Genomic DNA, 27,500 nt, shown 5'->3' on the forward strand with positions numbered 1-27,500 from the left:
GTCCGGGACACACCAGCACGCTGCAGACAGTCCCTGCTAACACGAAACGTTGTGGCAACGTTGTGCGTTAGCTGGGGTGCCACACCAGACCGGAACTATATTTTACAAAACGAACACATTGTCTTGATAAAACAGCTGTAATTGAGTGCCTGACACGCCAGTCAAGCGCAATCTTGAGAAGGTGTGCATTTCAGTAAGGATTTCAATTGACATGCAGTATGAAACTGAAAGGAGGTTGCATCACTATGATGCATAACATTGCATGTATTGTATTTTCAAGTGTGTGCATTCATCCTGTTGTCATTTTGTTTTGAAAGCAGAAGAATCATTCAACAGGTTGCTGAGACAAATGTAAACCAGTAAAACATATGAAGAGAAACAAACCTTGAATATAAGTTCAGTTGTTTAAACATTTGACAAACTATGGTGAGGGGGTAAGAAAACACACAAATCCAGCAGCTCCTGTATTTCAATACACCAGAACCCAATATTATTGGCGAGTCGGGTAGTCCATCATCACAGTTCGAGGGCAGGCATCATTTCAGTAATTTCATCCCGTTGCATTCACATCCGTGCCTTGAATGAGATTGAATGTGATCTTTGCTCTCAAGTATGTTCCCAAGTTTTACACTTTCGTGCTTTGCATGAATGGGAATGGAACCGTGTGTGTTGAATGAAGCTCCTTGTGAGCACTGAACTTTGTCCGGTGGAGTTCCTTTTTGTGTTGCTGTAATTGTGTCATTTCTCGATGAGAAAGATTAGGCAACATTTAGTCACTTCTAGCCATGATGCTCAATTTATTTACGAATGTACCCTAGTTACTAGGGACCGTTTACGTTGGAGAACAAGATCTATTGTATGCCTGTGTATTTGGGGAAGTCAAATCTGAAATAATGATGAAATTGCGTGTATCCAAAGTTAAAACTTGTGATTTGTCGCCCTCTGGTGTGTAAAAGATGCAAAAGCTTACAGCACCTGGTATTCCCAGGCGGTCTCCCATCCAAGTACTGACCAGGCCCGAGCCTGCTTAGCTTCCGAGATCGGACGAGATCGGGCGTATTCAGGCTAGTATGGCCGTAAGCCAGGGAGGCTGTCCCTGACGCTCTACTTAAAGGGAAGGCAATATCCGTTTCTGCCGTTCATACTTACAGTTGAACTGTCTCTCTACTCTAAAGCCCGGGACACACCAGCACGCCGCAGACAGTCCCTGCTAACACGCCACGTTGTGGCAACATTGTGGCAACGTTGTGCGTTAGCTGGGGTGCCACACCAGACCGGAACTATATATTACAAAACGAACACATTCTCTTGATAAAACAGCTGTAATTGAGTGCCTGACACGCCAGTCAAGCGCAATCTTGAGAAGGTGTGCATTTCAGTAAGGATTTCAATTGACATGCAGTATGAAACTGAAAGGAGGTTGCATCACTATGATGCATAACATTGCATGTATTGTATTTTCAAGTGTGTGCATTCATCCTGTTGTCATTTTGTTTTGAAAGCAGAAGAATCATTCAACAGGTTGCTGAGACAAATGTAAACCAGTAAAACATATGAAGAGAAACAAACCTTGAATATAAGTTCAGTTGTTTAAACATTTGACAAACTATGGTGAGGGGGTAAGAAAACACACAAATCCAGCAGCTCCTGTATTTCAATACACCAGAACCCAATATTATTGGCGAGTCGGGTAGTCCATCATCACAGTTCGAGGGCAGGCATCATTTCAGTAATTTCATCCCGTTGCATTCACATCCGTGCCTTGAATGAGATTGAATGTGATCTTTGCTCTCAAGTATTTTCCCAAGTTTTACACTTTCGTGCTTTGCATGAATGGGAATGGAACCGTGTGTGTTGAATTAGGCTCCTTGTGAGCACTGAACTTTGTCCGGTGGAGTTCCTTTTTGTGTTGCTGTAATTGTGTCATTTCTCGATGAGAAAGATTAGGCAACATTTAGTCACTTCTAGCCATGATGCTCAATTTATTTACGAATGTACACTAGTTACTAGGGATCGTTTACGTTGGAGAACAAGATCTATTCTATGCCTGTGTATTTGGGGAAGTCAAATCTGAAATAATGATGAAATTGCGTGTATCCAAAGTTAAAACTCGTGATTTGTCGCCCTCTGGTGTGTAAAAGATGCAAAAGCTTACAGCACCTGGTATTCCCAGGCGGTCTCCCATCCAAGTACTGACCAGGCCCGAGCCTGCTTAGCTTCCGAGATCGGACGAGATCGGGCGTATTCAGGCTAGTATGGCCGTAAGCCAGGGAGGCTGTCCCTGACGCTCTACTTAAAGGGAAGGCAATATCCGTTTCTTCCGCTCATACTTGCAATTGAACTGTCTCTCTACTCTAAAGTCCGGGACACACCAGCGCGCCGCAGACAGTCCCTGCTAACACGAAACGTTGTGGCAACGTTGTGCGTTAGCTGGGGTGCCACACCAGACCGGAACTATATATTACAAAACGAACACATTGTCTTGATAAAACAGCTGTAATTGAGTGCCTGACACGCCAGTCAAGCGCAATCTTGAGAAGGTGTGCATTTCAGTAAGGATTTCAATTGACATGCAGTATGAAACTGAAAGGAGGTTGCATCACTATGATGCATAACATTGCATGTATTGTATTTTCAAGTGTGTGCATTCATCCTGTTGTCATTTTGTTTTGAAAGCAGAAGAATCATTCAACAGGTTGCTGAGACAAATGTAAACCAGTAAAACATATGAAGAGAAACAAACCTTGAATATAAGTTCAGTTGTTTAAACATTTGACAAACTATGGTGAGGGGGTAAGAAAACACACAAATCCAGCAGCTCCTGTATTTCAATACACCAGAACCCAATATTATTGGCGAGTCGGGTAGTCCATCATCACAGTTCGAGGGCAGGCATCATTTCAGTAATTTCATCCCGTTGCATTCACATCCGTGCCTTGAATGAGATTGAATGTGATCTTTGCTCTCAAGTATGTTCCCAAGTTTTACACTTTCGTGATTTGCATGAATGGGAATGGAGCCGTGTGTGTTGAATGAAGCTCCTTGTGAGCACTGAACATTGTCCGGTGGAGTTCCTTTTTGTGTTGCTGTAATTGTGTCATTTCTCGATGAGAAAGATTAGGCAACATTTAGTCACTTCTAGCCATGATGCTCAATTTATTTACGAATGTACCCTAGTTACTAGGGACCGTTTACGTTGGAGAACAAGATCTATTGTATGCCTGTGTATTTGGGGAAGTCAAATCTGAAATAATGATGAAATTGCGTGTATCCAAAGTTAAAACTCGTGATTTGTCGCCCTCTGGTGTGTAAAAGATGCAAAAGCTTACAGCACCTGGTATTCCCAGGCGCTCTCCCATCCAAGTACTGACCAGGCCCGAGCCTGCTTAGCTTCCGAGATCGGACGAGATCGGGCGTATTCAGGCTAGTATGGCCGTAAGCCAGGGAGGCTGTCCCTGACGCTCTACTTAAAGGGAAGGCAATATCCGTTTCTGCCGTTCATACTTGCAGTTGAACTGTCTCTCTACTCTAAAGCCCGGGACACACCAGCGCGCCGCAGACAGTCCCTGCTAACACGCCACGTTGTGGCAACATTGTGGCAACGTTGTGCGTTAGCTGGGGTGCCACACCAGACCGGAACTATATATTACAAAACGAACACATTCTCTTGATAAAACAGCTGTAATTGAGTGCCTGACACGCCAGTCAAGCGCAATCTTGAGAAGGTGTGCATTTCAGTAAGGATTTCAATTGACATGCAGTATGAAACTGAAAGGAGGTTGCATCACTATGATGCATAACATTGCATGTATTGTATTTTCAAGTGTGTGCATTCATCCTGTTGTCATTTTGTTTTGAAAGCAGAAGAATCATTCAACAGGTTGCTGAGACAAATGTAAACCAGTAAAACATATGAAGAGAAACAAACCTTGAATATAAGTTCAGTTGTTTAAACATTTGACAAACTATGGTGAGGGGGTAAGAAAACACACAAATCCAGCAGCTCCTGTATTTCAATACACCAGAACCCAATATTATTGGCGAGTCGGGTAGTCCATCATCACAGTTCGAGGGCAGGCATCATTTCAGTAATTTCATCCCGTTGCATTCACATCCGTGCCTTGAATGAGATTGAATGTGATCTTTGCTCTCAAGTATGTTCCCAAGTTTTACACTTTCGTGCTTTGCATGAATGGGAATGGAACCGTGTGTGTTGAATGAGGCTCCTTGTGAGCACTGAACTTTGTCCGGTGGAGTTCCTTTTTGTGTTGCTGTAATTGTGTCATTTCTCGATGAGAAAGATTAGGCAACATTTAGTCACTTCTAGCCATGATGCTCAATTTATTTACGAATGTACCCTAGTTACTAGGGACCGTTTACGTTGGAGAACAAGATCTATTGTATGCCTGTGTATTTGGGGAAGTCAAATCTGAAATAATGATGAAATTGCGTGTATCCAAAGTTAAAACTCGTGATTTGTCGCCCTCTGGTGTGTAAAAGATGCAAAAGCTTACAGCACCTGGTATTCCCAGGCGGTCTCCCATCCAAGTACTGACCAGGCCCGAGCCTGCTTAGCTTCCGAGATCGGGCGTATTCAGGCTAGTATGGCCGTAAGCCAGGGAAGCTGTCCCTGACGCTCTACTTAAAGGGAAGGCAATATCCGTTTCTGCCGCTCATACTTGCAGTTGAACTGTCTCTCTACTCTAAAGCCCGGGACACACCAGCGCGCTGCAGCCAGTCCCTTCTTACATGCCACGTTGTGGCAACATTGTGGCAACGTTGTGCGTTAGCTGGGGTGCCACACCAGACCGGAACTATATATTACAAAACGAACACATTGTCTTGATAAAACAGCTGTAATTGCGTGCCTGACACGCCAGTCAAGCGCAATCTTGAGAAGGTGTGCATTTCAGTAAGGATTTCAATTGACATGCAGTATGAAACTGAAAGGAGGTTGCATCACTATGATGCATAACATTGCATGTATTGTATTTTCAAGTGTGTGCATTCATCCTGTTGTCATTTTGTTTTGAAAGCAGAAGAATCATTCAACAGGTTGCTGAGACAAATGTAAACCAGTAAAACATATGAAGAGAAACATACCTTGAATATAAGTTCAGTTGTTTAAACATTTGACAAACTATGGTGAGGGGGTAAGAAAACACACAAATCCAGCAGCTCCTGTATTTCAATACACCAGAACCCAATATTATTGGCGAGTCGGGTAGTCCATCATCACAGTTCGAGGGCAGGCATCATTTCAGTAATTTCATCCCGTTGCATTCACATCCGTGCCTTGAATGAGATTGAATGTGATCTTTGCTCTCAAGTATGTTCCCAAGTTTTACACTTTCGTGCTTTGCATGAATGGGAATGGAACCGTGTGTGTTGAATGAGGCTCCTTGTGAGCACTGAACTTTGTCCGGTGGAGTTCCTTTTTGTGTTGCTGTAATTGTGTCATTTCTCGATGAGAAAGATTAGGCAACATTTAGTCACTTCTAGCCATGATGCTCAATTTATTTACGAATGTACCCTAGTTACTAGGGACCGTTTACGTTGGAGAACAAGATCTATTGTATGCCTGTGTATTTGGGGAAGTCAAATCTGAAATAATGATGAAATTGCGTGTATCCAAAGTTAAAACTCGTGATTTGTCGCCCTCTGGTGTGTAAAAGATGCAAAAGCTTACAGCACCTGGTATTCCCAGGCGGTCTCCCATCCAAGTACTGACCAGGCCCGAGCCTGCTTAGCTTCCGAGATCGGACGAAATCGGGCGTATTCAGGCTAGTATGGCCGTAAGCCAGGGAAGCTGTCCCTGACGCTCTACTTAAAGGGAAGGCAATATCCGTTTCTGCCGCTCATACTTGCAGTTGAACTGTCTCTCTACTCTAAAGTCCGGGACACACCAGCGCGCCGCAGACAGTCCCTGCTAACACGAAACGTTGTGGCAACGTTGTGCGTTAGCTGGGGTGCCACACCAGACCGGAACTATATTTTACAAAACGAACACATTGTCTTGATAATACAGCTGTAATTGAGTGCCTGACATGCCAGTCAAGCGCAATCTTGAGAAGGTGTGCATTTCAGTAAGGATTTCAATTGACATGCAGTATGAAACTGAAAGGAGGTTGCATCACTATGATGCATAACATTGCATGTATTGTATTTTCAAGTGTGTGCATTCATCCTGTTGTCATTTTGTTTTGAAAGCAGAAGAATCATTCAACAGGTTGCTGAGACAAATGTAAACCAGTAAAACATATGAAGAGAAACAAACCTTGAATATAAGTTCAGTTGTTTAAACATTTGACAAACTATGGTGAGGGGGTAAGAAAACACACAAATCCAGCAGCTCCTGTATTTCAATACACCAGAACCCAATATTATTGGCGAGTCGGGTAGTCCATCATCACAGTTCGAGGGCAGGCATCATTTCAGTAATTTCATCCCGTTGCATTCACATCCGTGCCTTGAATGAGATTGAATGTGATCTTTGCTCTCAAGTATGTTCCCAAGTTTTACACTTTCGTGCTTTGCATGAATGGGAATGGAACCGTGTGTGTTGAATGAGGCTCCTTGTGAGCACTGAACTTTGTCCGGTGGAGTTCCTTTTTGTGTTGCTGTAATTGTGTCATTTCTCGATGAGAAAGATTAGGCAACATTTAGTCACTTCTAGCCATGATGCTCAATTTATTTACGAATGTACCCTAGTTACTAGGGACCGTTTACGTTGGAGAACAAGATCTATTGTATGCCTGTGTATTTGGGGAAGTCAAATCTGAAATAATGATGAAATTGCGTGTATCCAAAGTTAAAACTCGTGATTTGTCGCCCTTTGGTGTGTAAAAGATGCAAAAGCTTACAGCACCTGGTATTCCCAGGCTGTCTCCCATCCAAGTACTGACCAGGCACGAGCCTGCTTAGCTTCCGAGATCGGGCGTATTCAGGCTAGTATGGCCGTAAGCCAGGAAGGCTGTCCCTGACGCTCTACTTAAAGGGACGGCAATATCCGTTTCTGCCGCTCATACTTGCAGTTGAACTGTCTCTCTACTCTAAAGCCCGGGACACACCAGCGCGCTGCAGCCAGTCCCTGCTTACATGCCACATTGTGGCAACATTGTGGCAACGTTGTGCGTTAGCTGGGGTGCCACACCAGACCGGAACTATATATTACAAAACGAACACATTGTCTTGATAAAACAGCTGTAATTGCGTGCCTGACACGCCAGTCAAGCGCAATCTTGAGAAGGTGTGCATTTCAGTAAGGATTTCAATTGACATGCAGTATGAAACTGAAAGGAGGTTGCATCACTATGATGCATAACATTGCATGTATTGTATTTTCAAGTGTGTGCATTCATCCTGTTGTCATTTTGTTTTGAAAGCAGAAGAATCATTCAACAGGTTGCTGAGACAAATGTAAACCAGTAAAACATATGAAGAGAAACATACCTTGAATATAAGTTCAGTTGTTTAAACATTTGACAAACTATGGTGAGGGGGTAAGAAAACACACAAATCCAGCAGCTCCTGTATTTCAATACACCAGAACCCAATATTATTGGCGAGTCGGGTAGTCCATCATCACAGTTCGAGGGCAGGCATCATTTCAGTAATTTCATCCCGTTGCATTCACATCCGTGCCTTGAATGAGATTGAATGTGATCTTTGCTCTCAAGTATGTTCCCAAGTTTTACACTTTCGTGCTTTGCATGAATGGGAATGGAACCGTGTGTGTTGAATGAGGCTCCTTGTGAGCACTGAACTTTGTCCGGTGGAGTTCCTTTTTGTGTTGCTGTAATTGTGTCATTTCTCGATGAGAAAGATTAGGCAACATTTAGTCACTTCTAGCCATGATGCTCAATTTATTTACGAATGTACCCTAGTTACTAGGGACCGTTTACGTTGGAGAACAAGATCTATTGTATGCCTGTGTATTTGGGGAAGTCAAATCTGAAATAATGATGAAATTGCGTGTATCCAAAGTTAAAACTCGTGATTTGTCGCCCTCTGGTGTGTAAAAGATGCAAAAGCTTACAGCACCAGGTATTCCCAGGCGGTCTCCCATCCAAGTACTGACCAGGCCCGAGCCTGCTTAGCTTCCGAGATCGGACGAGATCGGGCGTATTCAGGCTAGTATGGCCGTAAGCCAGGGAGGCTGTCCCTGACGCTCTACTTAAAGGGAAGGCAATATCCGTTTCTGCCGTTCATACTTACAGTTGAACTGTCTCTCTACTCTAAAGCCCGGGACACACCAGCGCGCCGCAGACAGTCCCTGCTAACACGCCACGTTGTGGCAACATTGTGGCAACGTTGTGCGTTAGCTGGGGTGCCACACCAGACCGGAACTATATTTTACAAAACGAACACATTGTCTTGATAAAACAGCTGTAATTGAGTGCCTGACACGCCAGTCAAGCGCAATCTTGAGAAGGTGTGCATTTCAGTAAGGATTTCAATTGACATGCAGTATGAAACTGAAAGGAGGTTGCATCACTATGATGCATAACATTGCATGTATTGTATTTTCAAGTGTGTGCATTCATCCTGTTGTCATTTTGTTTTGAAAGCAGAAGAATCATTCAACAGGTTGCTGAGACAAATGTAAACCAGTAAAACATATGAAGAGAAACAAACCTTGAATATAAGTTCAGTTGTATAAACATTTGACAAACTATGGTGAGGGGGTAAGAAAACACACAAATCCAGCAGCTCCTGTATTTCAATACACCAGAACCCAATATTATTGGCGAGTCGGGTAGTCCATCATCACAGTTCGAGGGCAGGCATCATTTCAGTAATTTCATCCCGTTGCATTCACATCCGTGCCTTGAATGAGATTGAATGTGATCTTTGCTCTCAAGTATGTTCCCAAGTTTTACACTTTCGTGCTTTGCATGAATGGGAATGGAACCGTGTGTGTTGAATGAGGCTCCTTGTGAGCACTGAACTTTGTCCAGTGGAGTTCCTTTTTGTGTTGCTGTAATTGTGTCATTTCTCGATGAGAAAGATTAGGCAACATTTAGTCACTTCTAGCCATGATGCTCAATTTATTTACGAATGTACCCTAGTTACTAGGGACCGTTTACGTTGGAGAACAAGATCTATTGTATGCCTGTGTATTTGGGGAAGTCAAATCTGAAATAATGATGAAATTGCGTGTATCCAAAGTTAAAACTCGTGATTTGTCGCCCTCTGGTGTGTAAAAGATGCAAAAGCTTACAGCACCTGGTATTCCCAGGCGGTCTCCCATCCAAGTACTGACCAGGCCAGAGCCTGCTTAGCTTCCGAGATCGGACGAGATCGGGCGTATTCAGGCTAGTATGGCCGTAAGCCAGGGAGGCTGTCCCTGACGCTCTACTTAAAGGGAAGGCAATATCCTTTTCTGCCGTTCATACTTACAGTTGAACTGTCTCTCTACTCTAAAGCCCGGGACACACCAGTGCGCCGCAGACAGTCCCTGCTAACACGCCACGTTGTGGCAACGTTGTGGCAACGTTGTGCGTTAGCTGGGGTGCCACACCAGACCGGAACTATATTTTACAAAACGAACACATTGTCTTGATAAAACAGCTGTAATTGAGTGCCTGACACGCCAGTCAAGCGCAATCTTGAGAAGGTGTGCATTTCAGTAAGGATTTCAATTGACATGCAGTATGAAACTGAAAGGAGGTTGCATCACTATGATGCATAACATTGCATGTATTGTATTTTCAAGTGTGTGCATTCATCCTGTTGTCATTTTGTTTTGAAAGCAGAAGAATCATTCAACAGGTTGCTGAGACAAATGTAAACCAGTAAAACATATGAAGAGAAACAAACCTTGAATATAAGTTCAGTTGTTTAAACATTTGACAAACTATGGTGAGGGGGTAAGAAAACACACAAATCCAGCAGCTCCTGTATTTCAATACACCAGAACCCAATATTATTGGCGAGTCGGGTAGTCCATCATCACAGTTCGAGGGCAGGCATCATTTCAGTAATTTCATCCCGTTGCATTCACATCCGTGCCTTGAATGAGATTGAATGTGATCTTTGCTCTCAAGTATGTTCCCAAGTTTTACACTTTCGTGCTTTGCATGAATGGGAATGGAACCGTGTGTGTTGAATGAGGCTCCTTGTGAGCACTGAACTTTGTCCGGTGGAGTTCCTTTTTGTGTTGCTGTAATTGTGTCATTTCTCGATGAGAAAGATTAGGCAACATTTAGTCACTTCTAGCCATGATGCTCAATTTATTTACGAATGTACCCTAGTTACTAGGGACCGTTTACATTGGAGAACAAGATCTATTGTATGCCTGTGTATTTGGGGAAGTCAAATCTGAAATAATGATGAAATTGCGTGTATCCAAAGTTAAAACTCGTGATTTGTCGCCCTCTGGTGTGTAAAAGATGCAAAAGCTTACAGCACCTGGTATTCCCAGGCGGTCTCCCATCCAAGTACTGACCAGGCCGGAGCCTGCTTAGCTTCCGAGATCGGACGAGATCGGGCGTATTCAGGCTAGTATGGCCGTAAGCCGGGGAGGCTGTCCCTGATGCTCTACTTAAAGGGAAGGCAATATCCGTTTCTGCCGCTCATACTTGCAGTTGAACTGTCTCTCTACTCTAAAGTCCGGGACACACCAGCGCGCCGCAGACAGTCCCTGCTAACACGAAACGTTGTGGCAACGTTGTGCGTTAACTGGGGTGCCACACCAGACCGGAACTATATTTTACAAAACGAACACATTGTCTTGATAATACAGCTGTAATTGAGTGCCTGACACGCCAGTCAAGCGCAATCTTGAGAAGGTGTGCATTTCAGTAAGGATTTCAATTGACATGCAGTATGAAACTGAAAGGAGGTTGCATCACTATGATGCATAACATTGCATGTATTGTATTTTCAAGTGTGTGCATTCATCCTGTTGTCATTTTGTTTTGAAAGCAGAAGAATCATTCAACAGGTTGCTGAGACAAATGTAAACCAGTAAAACATATGAAGAGAAACAAACCTTGAATATAAGTTCAGTTGTTTAAACATTTGACAAACTATGGTGAGGGGGTAAGAAAACACACAAATCCAGCAGCTCCTGTATTTCAATACACCAGAACCCAATATTATTGGCGAGTCGGGTAGTCCATCATAACAGTTCGAGGGCAGGCATCATTTCAGTAATTTCATCCCGTTGCATTCACATCCGTGCCTTGAATGAGATTGAATGTGATCTTTGCTCTCAAGTATGTTCCCAAGTTTTACACTTTCGTGCTTTGCATGAATGGGAATGGAACCGTGTGTGTTGAATGAGGCTCCTTGTGAGCACTGAACTTTGTCCGGTGGAGTTCCTTTTTGTGTTGCTGTAATTGTGTCATTTCTCGATGAGAAAGATTAGGCAACATTTAGTCACTTCTAGCCATGATGCTGAATTTATTTACGAATGTACCCTAGTTACTAGGGACCGTTTACGTTGGAGAACAAGATCTATTGTATGCCTGTGTATTTGGGGAAGTCAAATCTGAAATAATGATGAAATTGCGTGTATCCAAAGTTAAAACTCGTGATTTGTCGCCCTCTGGTGTGTAAAAGATGCAAAAGCTTACAGCACCTGGTATTCCCAGGCGGTCTCCCATCCAAGTACTGACCAGGCCCGAGCCTGCTTAGCTTCCGAGATCGGACGAGATCGGGCGTATTCAGGCTAGTATGGCCGTAAGCCGGGGAAGCTGTCCCTGACGCTCTACTTAAAGGGAAGGCAATATCCGTTTCTGCCGCTCATACTTGCAGTTGAACTGTCTCTCTACTCTAAAGTCCGGGACACACCAGCGCGCCGCAGACAGTCCCTGCTAACACGAAACGTTGTGGCAACGTTGTGCGTTAGCTGGGGTGCCACACCAGACCGGAACTATATTTTACAAAACGAACACATTGTCTTGATAAAACAGCTGTAATTGAGTGCCTGACACGCCAGTCAAGCGCAATCTTGAGAAGGTGTGCATTTCAGTAAGGATTTCAATTGACATGCAGTATGAAACTGAAAGGAGGTTGCATCACTATGATGCATAACATTGCATGTATTGTATTTTCAAGTGTGTGCATTCATCCTGTTGTCATTTTGTTTTGAAAGCAGAAGAATCATTCAACAGGTTGATGAGACAAATGTAAACCAGTAAAACATATGAAGAGAAACAAACCTTGAATATAAGTTCAGTTGTATAAACATTTGACAAACTATGGTGAGGGGGTAAGAAAACACACAAATCCAGCAGCTCCTGTATTTCAATACACCAGAACCCAATATTATTGGCGAGTCGGGTAGTCCATCATCACAGTTCGAGGGCAGGCATCATTTCAGTAATTTCATCCCGTTGCATTCACATCCGTGCCTTGAATGAGATTGAATGTGATCTTTGCTCTCAAGTATGTTCCCAAGTTTTACACTTTCGTGCTTTGCATGAATGGGAATGGAACCGTGTGTGTTGAATGAGGCTCCTTGTGAGCACTGAACTTTGTCCGGTGGAGTTCCTTTCTGTGTTGCTGTAATTGTGTCATTTCTCGATGAGAAAGATTAGGCAACATTTAGTCACTTCTAGCCATGATGCTCAATTTATTTACGAATGTACCCTAGTTACTAGGGACCGTTTACGTTGGAGAACAAGATCTATTGTATGCCTGTGTATTTGGGGAAGTCAAATCTGAAATAATGATGAAATTGCGTGTATCCAAAGTTAAAACTCGTGATTTGTTGCCCTCTGGTGTGTAAAAGATGCAAAAACTTACAGCACCTGGTATTCCCAGGCGGTCTCCCATCCAAGTACTGACCAGGCCCGAGCCTGCTTAGCTTCCAAGATCGGACGAGATCGGGCGTATTCAGGCTAGTATGGCCGTAAGCCAGGGAAGCTGTCCCTGACGCTCTACTTAAAGGGAAGGCAATATCCGTTTCTGTCGCTCATACTTGCTGTTGAACTGTCTCTCTACTCTAAAGTCCGGGACACACCAGCGCGCCGCAGACAGTCCCTGCTAACACGAAACGTTGTGGCAACGTTGTGCGTTAGCTGGGGTGCCACACCAGACCGGAACTATATTTTACAAAACGAACACATTGTCTTGATAATACAGCTGTAATTGAGTTCCTGACACGCCAGTAAAGCGCAATCTTGAGAAGGTGTGCATTTTAGTAAGGATTTCAATTGACATGCAGTATGAAACTGAAAGGAGGTTGCTTCACTATGATGCAAAACATTGCATGTATTGTATTTTCAAGTGTGTGCATTCATCCTGTTGTCATTTTGTTTTGAAAGCAGAAGAATCATTCAACAGGTTGCTGAGACAAATGTAAACCAGTAAAACATATGAAGAGAAACAAACCTTGAATATAAGTTCAGTTGTTTAAACATTTGACAAACTATGGTGAGGGGGTAAGAAAACACACAAATCCAGCAGCTCCTGTATTTCAATACACCAGAACCCAATATTATTGGCGAGTCGGGTAGTCCATCATCACAGTTCGAGGGCAGGCATCATTTCAGTAATTTCATCCCGTTGCATTCACATCCGTGCCTTGAATGAGATTGAATGTGATCTTTGCTCTCAAGTATGTTCCCAAGTTTTACACTTTCGTGCTTTGCATGAATGGGAATGGAACCGTGTGTGTTGAATGAGGCTCCTTGTGAGCACTGAACTTTGTCCGGTGGAGTTCCTTTTTGTGTTGCTGTAATTGTGTCATTTCTCGATGAGAAAGATTAGGCAACATTTAGTCACTTCTAGCCATGATGCTCAATTTATTTACGAATGTACCCTAGTTACTAGGGACCGTTTACGTTGGAGAACAAGATCTATTGTATGCCTGTGTATTTGGGGAAGTCAAATCTGAAATAATGATGAAATTGCGTGTATCCAAAGTTAAAACTCGTGATTTGTCGCCCTCTGGTGTGTAAAAGATGGAAAAGCTTACAGCACCTGGTATTCCCAGGCAGTCTCCCATCCAAGTACTGACCAGGCCGGAGCCTGCTTAGCTTCCGAGATCGGACGAGATCGGGCGTATTCAGGCTAGTATGGCCGTAAGCCGGGCAGGCTGTCCCTGATGCTCTACATAAAGGGAAGGCAATATCCGTTTCTGCCGCTCATACTTGCAGTTGAACTGTCTCTCTACTCTAAAGTCCGGGACACACCAGCGCGCCGCAGACAGTCCCTGCTAACACGAAACGTTGTGGCAACGTTGTGCGTTAGCTGGGGTGCCACTCCAGACCGGAACTATATTTTACAAAACGAACACATTGTCTTGATAAAACAGCTGTAATTGAGTGCCTGACACGCCTGTCAAGCGCAATCTTGAGAAGGTGTGCATCTCAGTAAGGATTTCAATTGACATGCAGTATGAAACTGAAAGGAGGTTGCATCACTATGATGCATAACATTGCATGTATTGTATTTTCAAGTGTGTGCATTCATCCTGTTGTCATTTTGTTTTGAAAGCAGAAGAATCATTCAACAGGTTGCTGAGACAAATGTAAACCAGTAAAACATATGAAGAGAAACAAACCTTGAATATAAGTTCAGTTGTTTAAACATTTGACAAACTATGGTGAGGGGGTAAGAAAACACACAAATCCAGCAGCTCCTGTATTTCAATACACCAGAACCCAATATTATTGGCGAGTCGGGTAGTCCATCATCACAGTTCGAGGGCAGGCATCATTTCAGTAATTTCATCCCGTTGCATTCACATCCGTGCCTTGAATGAGATTGAATGTGATCTTTGCTCTCAAGTATGTTCCCAAGTTTTACACTTTCGTGCTTTGCATGAATGGGAATGGAACCGTGTGTGTTGAATGAGGCTCCTTGTGAGCACTGAACTTTGTCCGGTGGAGTTCCTTTTTGTGTTGCTGTAATTGTGTCATTTCTCGATGAGAAAGATTAGGCAACATTTAGTCACTTCAAGCCATGATGCTCAATTTATTTACGAATGTACCCTAGTTACTAGGGACCGTTTACGTTGGAGAACAAGATCTATTGTATGCCTGTGTATTTGGGGAAGTCAAATCTGAAATAATGATGAAATTGCGTGTATCCAAAGTTAAAACTCGTGATTTGTCGCCCTCTGGTGTGTAAAAGATGCAAAAGCTTACAGCACCTGGTATTCCCAGGCGGTCTCCCATCCAAGTACTGACCAGGCCGGAGCCTGCTTAGCTTCCGAGATCGGACGAGATCGGGCGTATTCAGGCTAGTATGGCCGTAAGCCGGAGAGGCTGTCCCTGATGCTCTACTTAAAGGGAAGGCAATATCCGTTTCTGCCGCTCATACTTGCAGTTGAACTGTCTCTCTACTCTAAAGTCCGGGACACACCAGCGCGCCGCAGACAGTCCCTGCTAACACGAAACGTTGTGGCAACGTTGTGCGTTAGCTGGGGTGCCACACCAGACCGGAACTATATATTACAAAACGAACACATTCTCTTGATAAAACAGCTGTAATTGAGTGCCTGACACGCCAGTCAAGCGCAATCTTGAGAAGGTGTGCATTTCAGTAAGGATTTCAATTGACATGCAGTATGAAACTGAAAGGAGGTTGCATCACTATGATGCATAACATTGCATGTATTGTATTTTCAAGTGTGTGCATTCATCCTGTTGTCATTTTGCTTTGAAAGCAGAAGAATCATTCAACAGGTTGCTGAGACAAATGTAAACCAGTAAAACATATGAAGAGAAACAAACCTTGAATATAAGTTCAGTTGTTTAAACATTTGACAAACTATGGTGAGGGGGTAAGAAAACACACAAATCCAGCAGCTCCTGTATTTCAATACACCAGAACCCAATATTATTGGCGAGTCGGGTAGTCCATCATCACAGTTCGAGGGCAGGCATCATTTCAGTAATTTCATCCCGTTGCATTCACATCCGTGCCTTGAATGAGATTGAATGTGATCTTTGCTCTCAAGTATGTTCCCAAGTTTTACACTTTCGTGCTTTGCATGAATGGGAATGGAACCGTGTGTGTTGAATGAGGCTCCTTGTGAGCACTGAACTTTGTCCGGTGGAGTTCCTTTTTGTGTTGCTGTAATTGTGTCATTTCTCGATGAGAAAGATTAGGCAACATTTAGTCACTTCTAGCCATGATGCTCAATTTATTTACGAATGTACCCTAGTTACTAGGGACCGTTTACGTTGGAGAACAAGATCTATTGTATGCCTGTGTATTTGGGGAAGTCAAATCTGAAATAATGATGAAATTGCGTGTATCCAAAGTTAAAACTCGTGATTTGTCGCCCTCTGGTGTGTAAAAGATGCAAAAGCTTACAGCACCTGGTATTCCCAGGCGGTCTCCCATGCAAGTACTGACCAGGAACGAGCCTGCTTAGCTTCCGAGATCGGACGAGATCGGGCGTATTCAGGCTAGTAGGGCCGTAAGCCAGGAAGGCTGTCCCTGACGCTCTACTTAAAGGGAAGGCAATATCCGTTTCTGCCGTTCATACTTACAGTTGAACTGTCTCTCTTCTCTAAAGCCTGGGACACACCAGCGCGCCGCAGACAGTCCCTGCTAACACGCCACGTTGTGGCAACATTGTGGCAACGTTGTGCGTTAGCTGGGGTGCCACACCAGACCGGAACTATATATTACAAAACGAACACATTGTCTTGATAAAACAGCTGTAATTGAGTGCCTGACACGCCAGTCAAGCGCAATCTTGAGAAGGTGTGCATTTCAGTAAGGATTTCAATTGACATGCAGTATGAAACTGAAAGGAGGTTGCATCACTATGATGCATAACATTGCATGTATTGTATTTTCAAGTGTGTGCATTCATCCTGTTGTCATTTTGTTTTGAAAGCAGAAGAATCATTCAACAGGTTGCTGAGACAAATGTAAACCAGTAAAACATATGAAGAGAATCAAACCTTGAATATAAGTTCAGTTGTTTAAACATTTGACAAACTATGGTGAGGGGGTAAGAAAACACACAAATCCAGCAGCTCCTGTATTTCAATACACCAGAACCCAATATTATTGGCGAGTCGGGTAGTCCATCATCACAGTTCGAGGGCAGGCATCATTTCAGTAATTTCATCCCGTTGCATTCACATCCGTGCCTTGAATGAGATTGAATGTGATCTTTGCTCTCAAGTATGTTCCCAAGTTTTACACTTTCGTGCTTTGCATGAATGGGAATGGAACCGTGTGTGTTGAATGAGGCTCCTTGTGAGCACTGAACTTTGTCCGGTGGAGTTCCTTTTTGTGTTGCTGTAATTGTGTCATTTCTCGATGAGAAAGATTAGGCAACATTTAGTCACTTCTAGCCATGATGCTCAATTTATTTACGAATGTACCCTAGTTACTAGGGACCGTTTACGTTGGAGAACAAGATCTATTGTATGCCTGTGTATTTGGGGAAGTCAAATCTGAAATAATGATGAAATTGCGTGTATCCAAAGTTAAAACTCGTGATTTGTCGCCCTCTGGTGTGTAAAAGATGCAAAAGCTTACAGCACCTGGTATTCCCAGGCCGTCTACCATCCAAGTACTGACCAGGCCCGAGCCTGCTTAGCTTCCGAGATCGGACGAGATCGGGCGTATTCAGGCTAGTATGGCCGTAAGCCAGGGAGGCTGTCCCTGACGCTCTACTTAAAGGGAAGGCAATATCCGTTTCTGCCGCTGATACTTGCAAATGAACTGTCTCTCTACTCTAAAGTCCGGGACACACCAGCGCGCCGCAGACAGTCCCTGCTAACACGAAACGTTGTGGCAACGTTGTGGCAACGTTGTGCGTTAGCTGGGGTGCCACACCAGACCGGAACTATATTTTACAAAACGAACACATTGTCTTGATAAAACAGCTGTAATTGAGTGCCTGACACGCCAGTCAAGCGCAATCTTGAGAAGGTGTGCATTTCAGTAAGGATTTCAATTGACATGCAGTATGAAACTGAAAGGAGGTTGCATCACTATGATGCATAACATTGCATGTATTATATTTTCAAGTGTGTGCATTCATCCTGTTGTCATTTTGTTTTGAAAGCAGAAGAATCATTCAACAGGTTGCTGAGACAAATGTAAACCAGTAAAACATATGAAGAGAAACAAACCTTGAATATAAGTTCAGTTGTTTAAACATTTGACAAACTATGGTGAGGGGGTAAGAAAACACACAAATCCAGCAGCTCCTGTATTTCAATACACCAGAACCCAATATTATTGGCGAGTCGGGTAGTCCATCATCACAGTTCGAGGGCAGGCATCATTTCAGTAATTTCATCCCGTTGCATTCACATCCGTGCCTTGAATGAGATTGAATGTGATCTTTGCTCTCAAGTATGTTCCCAAGTTTTACACTTTCGTGCTTTGCATGAATGGGATTGGAACCGTGCGTGTTGAATGAGGCTCCTTGTGAACACTGAACATTGCCCGGTGGAGTTCCTTTTTGTGTTGCTGTAATTGTGTCATTTCTCGATGAGAAAGATTAGGCAACATTTAGTCACTTCTAGCCATGATGCTCAATTTATTTACGAATGTACCCTAGTTACTAGGGACCGTTTACGTTGGAGAACAAGATCTATTGTATGCCTGTGAATTTGGGGAAGTCAAATCTGAAATAATGATGAAATTGCGTGTATCCAAAGTTAAAACTCGTGATTTGTCGCCCTCTGGTGTGTAAAAGATGCAAAAGCTTACAGCACCTGGTATTCCCAGGCGGTCTCCCATCCAAGTACTAACCAGGCCCGAACCTGCTTAGCTTCCGAGATCGGACGAGATCGGGCGTATTCAGACTAGTATGGCCGTAAGCCAGGGAGGCTGTCCCTGACCCTCTACTTAAAGGGAAGGCAATATCCGTTTCTGCCACTCATACTTGCAGTTGAACTGTCTCTCTACTCTAAAGTCCGGGACACACCAGCACGCTGCAGACAGTCCCTGCTAACACGAAACGTTGTGGCAACGTTGTGCGTTAGCTGGGGTGCCACACCAGACCGGAACTATATTTTACAAAACGAACACATTGTCTTGATAATACAGCTGTAATTGAGTGCCTGACACGCCAGTCAAGCGCAATCTTGAGAAGGTGTGCATTTCAGTAAGGATTTCAATTGACATGCAGTATGAAACTGAAAGGAGGTTGCATCACTATGATGCATAACATTGCATGTATTGTATTTTCAAGTGTGTGCATTCATCCTGTTGTCATTTTGTTTTGAAAGCAGAAGAATCATTCAACAGGTTGCTGAGACAAATGTAAACCAGTAAAACATATGAAGAGAAACAAACCTTGAATATAAGTTCAGTTGTTTAAACATTTGACAAACTATGGTGAGGGGGTAAGAAAACACACAAATCCAGCAGCTCCTGTATTTCAATACACCAGAACCCAATATTATTGGCGAGTCGGGTAGTCCATCTTCACAGTTCGAGGGCAGGCATCATTTCAGTAATTTCATCCCGTTGCATTCACATCCGTGCCTTGAATGAGATTGAATGTGATCTTTGCTCTCAAGTATGTTCCCAAGTTTTACACTTTCGTGCTTTGCATGAATGGGAATGGAACCGTGTGTGTTGAATGAGGCTCCTTGTGAGCACTGAACTTTGTCCGGTGGAGTTCCTTTTTGTGTTGCTGTAATTGTGTCATTTCTCGATGAGAAAGATTAGGCAACATTTAGTCACTTCTAGCCATGATGCTCAATTTATTTACGAATGTACCCTAGTTACTAGGGACCGTTTACGTTGGAGAACAAGATCTATTGTATGCCTGTGTATTTGGGGAAGTCAAATCTGAAATAATGATGAAATTGCGTGTATCCAAAGTTAAAACTCGTGATTTGTCGCCCTCTGGTGTGTAAAAGATGCAAAAGCTTACAGCACCTGGTATTCCCAGGCGGTCTCCCATCCAAGTACTGACCAGGCCCGAGCCTGCTTAGCTTCCGAGATCGGACGAGATCGGGCGTATTCAGGCTAGTATGGCCGTAAGCCAGAGAGGCTGTCCCTGACGCTCTACTTAAAGGGAAGGCAATATCCGTTTCTGCCGCTCATACTTACAGTTGAACTGTCTCTCTACTCTAAAGTCCGGGACACACCAGCGCGCCGCAGACAGTCCCTGCTAACACGAAACGTTGTGGCAACGTTGTGCGTTAGCTGGGGTGCCACACCAGACCGGAACTATATTTTACAAAACGAACACATTGTCTTGATAAAACAGCTGTAATTGAGTGCCTGACACGCCAGTCAAGCGCAATCTTGAGAAGGTGTGCATTTCAGTAAGGATTTCAATTGACATGCAGTATGAAACTGAAAGGAGGTTGCATCACTATGATGCATAACATTGCATGTATTGTATTTTCAAGTGTGTGCATTCATCCTGTTGTCATTTTGTTTTGAAAGCAGAAGAATCATTCAACAGGTTGCTGAGACAAATGTAAACCAGTAAAACATATGAAGAGAAACAAACCTTGAATATAAGTTCAGTTGTTTAAACATTTGACAAACTATGGTGAGGGGGTAAGAAAACACACAAATCCAGCAGCTCCTGTATTTCAATACACCAGAACCCAATATTATTGGCGAGTCGGGTAGTCCATCATCCGGGTTCGAGGGCAGGCATCATTTCAGTAATTTCATCCCGTTGCATTCACATCCGTGCCTTGAATGAGATTGAATGTGATCTTTGCTCTCAAGTATGTTCCCAAGTTTTACACTTTCGTGCTTTGCATGAATGGGAATGGAACCGTGTGTGTTGAATGAGGCTCCTTGTGAGCACTGAACTTTGTCCGGTGGAGTTCCTTTTTGTGTTGCTGTAATTGTGTCATTTCTCGATGAGAAAGATTAGGCAACATTTAGTCACTTCTAGCCATGATGCTCAATTTATTTACGAATGTACCCTAGTTACTACGGACCGTTTACGTTGGAGAACAAGATCTATTGGATGCCTGTGTATTTGGGGAAGTCAAATCTGAAATAATGATGAAATTGCGTGTATCCAAAGTTAAAACTCGTGATTTGTCGCCCTCTGGTGTGTAAAAGATGCAAAAGCTTACAGCACCTGGTATTCCCAGGCGGTCTCCCATCCAAGTACTGACCAGGCCCGAGCCTGCTTAGCTTCCGAGATCAGACGAGATCGGGCGTATTCAGGCTAGTATGGCCGTAAGCCAGGGAGGCTGTCCCTGACGCTCTACTTAAAGGGAAGGCAATATCCGTTTCTGCCGTTCATACTTACAGTTGAACTGTCTCTCTACTCTAAAGCCCGGGACACACCAGCGCGCCGCAGACAGTCCCTGCTTACATGCCACATTGTGGCAACGTTGTGCGTTAGCTGGGGTGCCACACCAGACCGGAACTATTTTTTACAAAACGAACACATTGTCTTGATAAAACAGCTGTAATTGAGTGCCTGACACGCCAGTCAAGCTCAATCTTGAGAAGGTGTGCATTTCAGTAAGGATTTCAATTGACATGCAGTATGAAACTGAAAGGAGGTTGCATCACTATGATGCATAACATTGCATGTATTGTATTTTCAAGTGTGTGCATTCATCCTGTTGTCATTTTGTTTTGAAAGCAGAAGAATCATTCAACAGGTTGCTGAGACAAATGTAAACCAGTAAAACATATGAAGAGAAACAAACCTTGAATATAAGTTCAGTTGTTTAAACATTTGACAAACTATGGTGAGGGGGTAAGAAAACACACAAATCCAGCAGCTCCTGTATTTCAATACACCAGAACCCAATATTATTGGCGAGTCGGGTAGTCCATCATCACAGTTCGAGGGCAGGCATCATTTCAGTAATTTCATCCCGTTGCATTCACATCCGTGCCTTGAATGAGATTGAATGTGATCTTTGCTCTCAAGTATGTTCCCAAGTTTTACACTTTCGTGCTTTGCATGAATGGGAATGGAACCGTGTGTGTTGAATGAGGCTCCTTGTGAGCACTGAACTTTGTCCGGTGGAGTTCCTTTTTGTGTTGCTGTAATTGTGTCATTTCTCGATGAGAAAGATTAGGCAACATTTAGTCACTTCTAGCCATGATGCTCAATTTATTTACGAATGTACCCTAGTTACTAGGGACCGTTTACGTTGGAGAACAAGATCTATTGTATGCCTGTGTATTTGGGGAAGTCAAATCTGAAATAATGATGAAATTGCGCGTATCCAAAGTTAAAAATCGTGATTTGTCGCCCTCTGGTGTGTAAAAGATGCAAAAGCTTACAGCACCTGGTACTCCCAGGCGCTCTCCCATCCAAGTACTGACCAGGCCCGAGCCTGCTTAGCTTCCGAGATCGGACGAGATCGGGCGTATTCAGGCTAGTATGGCCGTAAGCCAGGTAGGATGTCCCTGACGCTCTACTTAAAGGGAAGGCAATATCCGTTTCTGCCGCTCATACTTGCAGTTGAACTGTCTCTCTACTCTAAAGCCCGGGACACACCAGCGCGCCGCAGCCAGTCCCTGCTAACACGCCACGTTGTGGCAACATTGTGGCAACGTTGTGCGTTAGCTGGGGTGCCACACCAGACCGGAACTATATATTACAAAACGAACACATTGTCTTGATAAAACAGCTGTAATTGAGTGCCTGACACGCCAGTCAAGCGCAATCTTGAGAAGGTGTGCATTTCAGTAAGGATTTCAATTGACATGCAGTATGAAACTGAAAGGAGGTTGCATCACTATGATGCATAACATTGCATGTATTGTATTTTCAAGTGTGTGCATTCATCCTGTTGTCATTTTGTTTTGAAAGCAGAAGAATCATTCAACAGGTTGCTGAGACAAATGTAAACCAGTAAAACATATGAAGAGAATCAAACCTTGAATATAAGTTCAGTTGTTTAAACATTTGACAAACTATGGTGAGGGGGTAAGAAAACACACAAATCCAGCAGCTCCTGTATTTCAATACACCAGAACCCAATATTATTGGCGAGTCGGGTAGTCCATCATCACAGTTCGAGGGCAGGCATCATTTCAGTAATTTCATCCCGTTGCATTCACATCCGTGCCTTGAATGAGATTGAATGTGATCTTTGCTCTCAAGTATGTTCCCAAGTTTTACACTTTCGTGCTTTGCATGAATGGGAATGGAACCGTGTGTGTTGAATGAGGCTCCTTGTGAGCACTGAACTTTGTCCGGTGGAGTTCCTTTTTGTGTTGCTGTAATTGTGTCATTTCTCGATGAGAAAGATTAGGCAACATTTAGTCACTTCTAGCCATGATGCTCAATTTATTTACGAATGTACCCTAGTTACTAGGGACCGTTTACGTTGGAGAACAAGATCTATTGTATGCCTGTGTATTTGGGGAAGTCAAATCTGAAATAATGATGAAATTGCGTGTATCCAAAGTTAAAACTCGTGATTTGTCGCCCTCTGGTGTGTAAAAGATGCAAAAGCTTACAGCACCTGGTATTCCCAGGCGGTCTCCCATCCAAGTACTGACCAGGCCCGAGCCTGCTTAGCTTCCGAGATCGGACGAGATCGGGCGTATTCAGGCTAGTATGGCCGTAAGCCAGGGAGGCTGTCCCTGACGCTCTACTTAAAGGGAAGGCAATATCCGTTTCTGCCGCTCATACTTGCAGTTGAACTGTCTCTCTACTCTAAAGTCCGGGACACACCAGCGCGCCGCAGACAGTCCCTGCTAACACGAAACGTTGTGGCAACGTTGTGCGTTAGCTGGGGTGCCACACCAGACCGGAACTATATTTTACAAAACGAACACATTGTCTTGATAATACAGCTGTAATTGAGTGCCTGACACGCCAGTCAAGCGCAATCTTGAGAAGGTGTGCATTTCAGTAAGGATTTCAATTGACATGCAGTATGAAACTGAAAGGAGGTTGCATCACTATGATGCATAACATTGCATGTATTGTATTTTCAAGTGTGTGCATTCATCCTGTTGTCATTTTGTTTTGAAAGCAGAAGAATCATTCAACAGGTTGCTGAGACAAATTTAAACCAGTAAAACATATGAAGAGAAACAAACCTTGAATATAAGTTCAGTTGTTTAAACATTTGACAAACTATGGTGAGGGGGTAAGAAAACACACAAATCCAGCAGCTCCTGTATTTCAATACACCAGAACCCAATATTATTGGCAAGTCGGGTAGTCCATCATCACAGTTCGAGGGCAGGCATCATTTCAGTAATTTCATCCCGTTGCATTCACATCCGTGCCTTGAATGAGATTGAATGTGATCTTTGCTCTCAAGTATGTTCCCAAGTTTTACACTTTCGTGCTTTGCATGAATGGGAATGGAACCGTGTGTGTTGAATGAGGCTCCTTGTGAGCACTGAACTTTGTCCGGTGGAGTTCCTTTTTGTGTTGCTGTAATTGTGTCATTTCTCGATGAGAAAGATTAGGCAACATTTAGTCACTTCTAGCCATGATGCTCAATTTATTTACGAATGTACCCTAGTTACTAGGGACCGTTTACGTTGGAGAACAAGATCTATTGTATGCCTGTGTATTTGGGGAAGTCAAATCTGAAATAATGATGAAATTGCGTGTATCCAAAGTTAAAACTCGTGATTTGTCGCCCTCTGGTGTGTAAAAGATGCAAAAGCTTACAGCACCTGGTAATCCCAGGCGGTCTCCCATCCAAGTACTGACCAGGCCCGAGCCTGCTTAGCTTCCGAGATCGGGCGTATTCAGGCTAGTATGGCCGTAAGCCAGGGAGGCTGTCCCTGACGCTCTACTTAAAGGGAAGGCAATATCCGTTTCTGCCGCTGATACTTGCAAATGAACTGTCTCTCTACTCTAAAGTCCGGGACACACCAGCGCGCCGCAGACAGTCCCTGCTAACACGAAACGTTGTGGCAACGTTGTGGCAACGTTGTGCGTTAGCTGGGGTGCCACACCAGACCGGAACTATATTTTACAAAACGAACACATTGTCTTGATAAAACAGCTGTAATTGAGTGCCTGACACGCCAGTCAAGTGCAATCTTGAGAAGGTGTGCATTTCAGTAAGGATTTCAATTGACATGCAGTATGAAACTGAAAGGAGGTTGCATCACTATGATGCATAACATTGCATGTATTATATTTTCAAGTGTGTGCATTCATCCTGTTGTCATTTTGTTTTGAAAGCAGAAGAATCATTCAACAGGTTGCTGAGACAAATGTAAACCAGTAAAACATATGAAGAGAAACAAACCTTGAATATAAGTTCAGTTGTTTAAACATTTGACAAACTATGGTGAGGGGGTAAGAAAACACACAAATCCAGCAGCTCCTGTATTTCAATACACCAGAACCCAATATTATTGGCGAGTCGGGTAGTCCATCATCACAGTTCGAGGGCAGGCATCATTTCAGTAATTTCATCCCGTTGCATTCACATCCGTGCCTTGAATGAGATTGAATGTGATCTTTGCTCTCAAGTATGTTCCCAAGTTTTACACTTTCGTGCTTTGCATGAATGGGAATGGAACCGTGTGTGTTGAATGAGGCTCCTTGTGAACACTGAACATTTCCCGGTGGAGTTCCTTTTTGTGTTGCTGTAATTGTGTCATTTCTCGATGAGAAAGATTAGGCAACATTTAGTCACTTCTAGCCATGATGCTCAATTTATTTACGAATGTACCCTAGTTACTAGGGACCGTTTACGTTGGAGAACAAGATCTATTGTATGCCTGTGAATTTGGGGAAGTCAAATCTGAAATAATGATGAAATTGCGTGTATCCAAAGTTAAAACTCGTGATTTGTCGCCCTCTGGTGTGTAAAAGATGCAAAAGCTTACAGCACCTGGTATTCCCAGGCGGTCTCCCATCCAAGTACTAACCAGGCCCGAACCTGCTTAGCTTCCGAGATCGGACGAGATCGGGCGTATTCAGACTAGTATGGCCGTAAGCCAGGGAGGCTGTCCCTGACCCTCTACTTAAAGGGAAGGCAATATCCGTTTCTGCCACTCATACTTGCAGTTGAACTGTCTCTCTACTCTAAAGTCCGGGACACACCAGCACGCTGCAGACAGTCCCTGCTAACACGAAACGTTGTGGCAACGTTGTGCGTTAGCTGGGGTGCCACACCAGACCGGAACTATATTTTACAAAACGAACACATTGTCTTGATAATACAGCTGTAATTGAGTGCCTGACACGGCAGTCAAGCGCAATCTTGAGAAGGTGTGCATTTCAGTAAGGATTTCAATTGACATGCAGTATGAAACTGAAAGGAGGTTGCATCACTATGATGCATAACATTGCATGTATTGTATTTTCAAGTGTGTGCATTCATCCTGTTGTCATTTTGTTTTGAAAGCAGAAGAATCATTCAACAGGTTGCTGAGACAAATGTAAACCAGTAAAACATATGAAGAGAAACAAACCTTGAATATAAGTTCAGTTGTTTAAACATTTGACAAACTATGGTGAGGGGGTAAGAAAACACACAAATCCAGCAGCTCCTGTATTTCAATACACCAGAACCCAATATTATTGGCGAGTCGGGTAGTCCATCATCACAGTTCGAGGGCAGGCATCATTTCAGTAATTTCATCCCGTTGCATTCACATCCGTGCCTTGAATGAGATTGAATGTGATCTTTGCTCTCAAGTATGTTCCCAAGTTTTACACTTTCGTGCTTTGCATGAATGGGAATGGAACCGTGTGTGTTGAATGAGGCTCCTTGTGAGCACTGAACTTTGTCCGGTGGAGTTCCTTTTTGTGTTGCTGTAATTGTGTCATTTCTCGATGAGAAAGATTAGGCAACATTTAGTCACTTCTAGCCATGATGCTCAATTTATTTACGAATGTACCCTAGTTACTAGGGACCGTTTACGTTGGAGAACAAGATCTATTGTATGCCTGTGTATTTGGGGAAGTCAAATCTGAAATAATGATGAAATTGCGTGTATCCAAAGTTAAAAATCGTGATTTGTCGCCCTCTGGTGTGTAAAAGATGCAAAAGCTTACAGCACCTGGTATTCCCAGGCGGTCTCCCATCCAAGTACTGACCAGGCCCGAGCCTGCTTAGCTTCCGAGATCGGGCGTATTCAGGCTAGTATGGCCGTAAGCCAGGGAGGCTGTCCCTGACGCTCTACTTAAAGGGAAGGCAATATCCGTTTCTGCCGCTCATACTTGCAAATGAACTGTCTCTCTACTCTAAAGTCCGGGACACACCAGCGCGCCGCAGACAGTCCCTGCTAACACGAAACGTTGTGGCAACGTTGTGCGTTAGCTGGGGTGCCACACCAGACCGGAACTATATTTTACAAAACGAACACATTGTCTTGATAATACAGCTGTAATTGAGTGCCTGACACGCCAGTCAAGCGCAATCTTGAGAAGGTGTGCATTTCAGTAAGGATTTCAATTGACATGCAGTATGAAACTGAAAGGAGGTTGCATCACTATGATGCATAACATTGCATGTATTGTATTTTCAAGTGTGTGCATTCATCCTGTTGTCATTTTGTTTTGAAAGCAGAAGAATCATTCAACAGGTTGCTGAGACAAATGTAAACCAGTAAAACATATGAAGAGAAACAAACCTTGAATATAAGTTCAGTTGTTTAAACATTTGACAAACTATGGT

General features: G+C 43.5%; 19 non-coding genes and 4 pseudogenes across 19 annotated transcripts; all 23 read right to left on the reverse strand.

The window, feature by feature from the left end:
* Positions 1–963: 963 nt before the first annotated feature.
* LOC136736960 (5S ribosomal RNA) lies at positions 964–1,082 on the reverse strand. Its single transcript, XR_010811939.1, has one exon. It is a non-coding gene; the product is annotated as a 5S ribosomal RNA (ribosomal RNA).
* Positions 1,083–2,148: 1,066 nt separating this feature from the next.
* On the reverse strand, positions 2,149–2,267 carry LOC136736961 (5S ribosomal RNA). Its single transcript, XR_010811940.1, has one exon. It is a non-coding gene; the product is annotated as a 5S ribosomal RNA (ribosomal RNA).
* A 1,055-nt stretch (positions 2,268–3,322) lies between these two features.
* Positions 3,323–3,441, reverse strand: LOC136736636 (5S ribosomal RNA). The gene has a single exon (XR_010811697.1). It is a non-coding gene; the product is annotated as a 5S ribosomal RNA (ribosomal RNA).
* A 1,066-nt stretch (positions 3,442–4,507) lies between these two features.
* On the reverse strand, positions 4,508–4,616 carry LOC136736869 (uncharacterized; annotated as a pseudogene).
* A 1,066-nt stretch (positions 4,617–5,682) lies between these two features.
* On the reverse strand, positions 5,683–5,801 carry LOC136737234 (5S ribosomal RNA). The gene has a single exon (XR_010812200.1). It is a non-coding gene; the product is annotated as a 5S ribosomal RNA (ribosomal RNA).
* A 1,055-nt stretch (positions 5,802–6,856) lies between these two features.
* Positions 6,857–6,965, reverse strand: LOC136736937 (uncharacterized; annotated as a pseudogene).
* Positions 6,966–8,031: 1,066 nt separating this feature from the next.
* On the reverse strand, positions 8,032–8,150 carry LOC136737084 (5S ribosomal RNA). The gene has a single exon (XR_010812057.1). It is a non-coding gene; the product is annotated as a 5S ribosomal RNA (ribosomal RNA).
* Positions 8,151–9,216: 1,066 nt separating this feature from the next.
* LOC136737167 (5S ribosomal RNA) lies at positions 9,217–9,335 on the reverse strand. The gene has a single exon (XR_010812136.1). It is a non-coding gene; the product is annotated as a 5S ribosomal RNA (ribosomal RNA).
* A 1,066-nt stretch (positions 9,336–10,401) lies between these two features.
* LOC136737276 (5S ribosomal RNA) lies at positions 10,402–10,520 on the reverse strand. The gene has a single exon (XR_010812241.1). It is a non-coding gene; the product is annotated as a 5S ribosomal RNA (ribosomal RNA).
* Positions 10,521–11,575: 1,055 nt separating this feature from the next.
* On the reverse strand, positions 11,576–11,694 carry LOC136736962 (5S ribosomal RNA). Its single transcript, XR_010811941.1, has one exon. It is a non-coding gene; the product is annotated as a 5S ribosomal RNA (ribosomal RNA).
* A 1,055-nt stretch (positions 11,695–12,749) lies between these two features.
* LOC136737388 (5S ribosomal RNA) lies at positions 12,750–12,868 on the reverse strand. Its single transcript, XR_010812350.1, has one exon. It is a non-coding gene; the product is annotated as a 5S ribosomal RNA (ribosomal RNA).
* A 1,055-nt stretch (positions 12,869–13,923) lies between these two features.
* On the reverse strand, positions 13,924–14,042 carry LOC136736657 (5S ribosomal RNA). The gene has a single exon (XR_010811717.1). It is a non-coding gene; the product is annotated as a 5S ribosomal RNA (ribosomal RNA).
* A 1,055-nt stretch (positions 14,043–15,097) lies between these two features.
* On the reverse strand, positions 15,098–15,216 carry LOC136737277 (5S ribosomal RNA). The gene has a single exon (XR_010812242.1). It is a non-coding gene; the product is annotated as a 5S ribosomal RNA (ribosomal RNA).
* A 1,055-nt stretch (positions 15,217–16,271) lies between these two features.
* Positions 16,272–16,390, reverse strand: LOC136736848 (5S ribosomal RNA). Its single transcript, XR_010811888.1, has one exon. It is a non-coding gene; the product is annotated as a 5S ribosomal RNA (ribosomal RNA).
* A 1,066-nt stretch (positions 16,391–17,456) lies between these two features.
* Positions 17,457–17,575, reverse strand: LOC136736735 (5S ribosomal RNA). Its single transcript, XR_010811791.1, has one exon. It is a non-coding gene; the product is annotated as a 5S ribosomal RNA (ribosomal RNA).
* Positions 17,576–18,641: 1,066 nt separating this feature from the next.
* On the reverse strand, positions 18,642–18,760 carry LOC136737226 (5S ribosomal RNA). The gene has a single exon (XR_010812192.1). It is a non-coding gene; the product is annotated as a 5S ribosomal RNA (ribosomal RNA).
* Positions 18,761–19,815: 1,055 nt separating this feature from the next.
* Positions 19,816–19,934, reverse strand: LOC136736963 (5S ribosomal RNA). The gene has a single exon (XR_010811942.1). It is a non-coding gene; the product is annotated as a 5S ribosomal RNA (ribosomal RNA).
* A 1,055-nt stretch (positions 19,935–20,989) lies between these two features.
* On the reverse strand, positions 20,990–21,108 carry LOC136737104 (5S ribosomal RNA). Its single transcript, XR_010812077.1, has one exon. It is a non-coding gene; the product is annotated as a 5S ribosomal RNA (ribosomal RNA).
* A 1,055-nt stretch (positions 21,109–22,163) lies between these two features.
* On the reverse strand, positions 22,164–22,282 carry LOC136736703 (5S ribosomal RNA). The gene has a single exon (XR_010811760.1). It is a non-coding gene; the product is annotated as a 5S ribosomal RNA (ribosomal RNA).
* A 1,066-nt stretch (positions 22,283–23,348) lies between these two features.
* On the reverse strand, positions 23,349–23,467 carry LOC136736964 (5S ribosomal RNA). The gene has a single exon (XR_010811943.1). It is a non-coding gene; the product is annotated as a 5S ribosomal RNA (ribosomal RNA).
* Positions 23,468–24,522: 1,055 nt separating this feature from the next.
* LOC136736927 (uncharacterized) lies at positions 24,523–24,631 on the reverse strand (annotated as a pseudogene).
* A 1,066-nt stretch (positions 24,632–25,697) lies between these two features.
* Positions 25,698–25,816, reverse strand: LOC136737227 (5S ribosomal RNA). Its single transcript, XR_010812193.1, has one exon. It is a non-coding gene; the product is annotated as a 5S ribosomal RNA (ribosomal RNA).
* Positions 25,817–26,871: 1,055 nt separating this feature from the next.
* Positions 26,872–26,980, reverse strand: LOC136736870 (uncharacterized; annotated as a pseudogene).
* Between the last annotated feature and the right edge of the window lie 520 nt (positions 26,981–27,500).

The sequence above is a fragment of the Amia ocellicauda genome, unplaced genomic scaffold (assembly GCF_036373705.1).
Source record: "Amia ocellicauda isolate fAmiCal2 unplaced genomic scaffold, fAmiCal2.hap1 HAP1_SCAFFOLD_47, whole genome shotgun sequence".
Classification (NCBI taxonomy): Eukaryota; Metazoa; Chordata; class Actinopteri; order Amiiformes; family Amiidae; genus Amia; species Amia ocellicauda.